At 30.9% G+C, this 1519-nt stretch overlaps 1 non-coding gene across 1 annotated transcript; it reads left to right on the forward strand.

Annotated features, from left to right (window-relative positions):
• The first annotated feature begins 416 nt into the window (after nt 1-416).
• On the forward strand, nt 417-522 carry LOC117804501. The gene has a single exon (XR_004628985.1). It is a non-coding gene; the product is annotated as a U6 spliceosomal RNA (small nuclear RNA).
• Nucleotides 523-1519: the final 997 nt, after the last annotated feature.

A 1519-nucleotide genomic window follows, 5' to 3' on the forward strand; every position in this document is an offset into this window, starting at 1 on the left:
GGAGCCAGTACTTAAATCCAGGGATTCTAATTTTGTATTTGTGCTCAAAAAGTGCCGTAGCTAACTATAAGATCTTTACAATATTAAGCTGTATAAAGAAAGACCAAAAAAATGATAAAATTATATTGCATGTGTGTAGGTGTATGTGGTGTTGAAAAGGAGATGCTTGAAAACATAGACTTGATTATATTCATGAACTGAGAAGTATTAATGTGGTTTTGATAAGTGATCTATGCATTTCAAAAATTAAAAACTGCACCTTTCAAGTACATAATGCTATTTGAAGTTGACAAAAATTTAGGTAAATTTTGCCCGATATTACTAAGAAAATAGTATAGTTTTATGTATTTTAATTGAGTTAGTTATATTCAAAGTATTATTGTGCTCACTTCAGCAGCACATATACTAAAATTGGAATGATACAGATGTCAGCAGCACATATACTAAAATTGGAATGATACAGAGAAGATTAGCATGGCCAAAGCATTATTAAGTCTACCACTAAATATGTAATTTATTGCTTCTGCAATATTAAATCTAACTTCTATTACAGATAGAGTCAATTATTTTCTCATTATAGATTTCCCTACATATATCACTAATATACAAATATTAATTATAAAGTGAGATTCACATATCGAATTATTTCCAATCTGTTCTTCATTGAAAATCAATTCCAAAAAAAACAAAAACAAACAGTTTTTGAGAAATACAATTATCATGTGGATGTAAAAAAATCTGTAATCTCTCCTATAATTTTATGAAAATGTATATTGCTCTATGGCAATAAGTATCTATTAGTTGACATCATGTTTTCTAAGTTATCTGACAAAAACAAACTTAATTCTGATTCTTTGGCACACTATAAGTCTTGTAACAGGCTCTAAAAAAACGGATTTTGAGACAAACCAACCTGAGAAAACAAATCTCAGAAAAGCCCTGGGTTTTGCAAAAAAAGTACGTGGGGCTTTTTTGAGAAAGCTGCAAGCTTTTCCAAGATTGTGATAAGCTGGCTGCTTATCCAGTTGGAACTTAGTCACAAGTCATGCATTATAGGACTCTGATGAGAACACAACAGCCTTCTCCCAAATTTGACTATAGAAATATGGCAATGACACACAATGATCGATTTGTTAATTATCCAGAATCATATTACCACAGTCCTGTTTGTTGTTCTCTCAAAAAGAAGGAAGGAGAAAATCCAGAATAACATTTTTTTTCTAAATATGTATGAGGAAATTTCTTTTCTGGAAAATATGCCATGACAGGAAAACTCAGGTGACTTTTAATCTGCTTCTAATTCACAGGACATATTGGTCTTAAAACAAGTAGCATTTCTGATTCAAAAGTTATTCCCATATTTTTTTGCATGAAAACAAGAGGTATGTATATTAAAGTGAAAGGGTGTTAACTCTCTCTTTTTCTTTTTTTTTATACTCCACATTTCCCTGAAGAATGGTACCTCAGACCAAAGTGTAAAAACAAGAATACAGAGAGAAGGACATTACATTGCACCAAA

This window comes from Ailuropoda melanoleuca, chromosome 11, assembly GCF_002007445.2.
Source record: "Ailuropoda melanoleuca isolate Jingjing chromosome 11, ASM200744v2, whole genome shotgun sequence".
Taxonomy (NCBI): domain Eukaryota; kingdom Metazoa; phylum Chordata; class Mammalia; order Carnivora; family Ursidae; genus Ailuropoda; species Ailuropoda melanoleuca.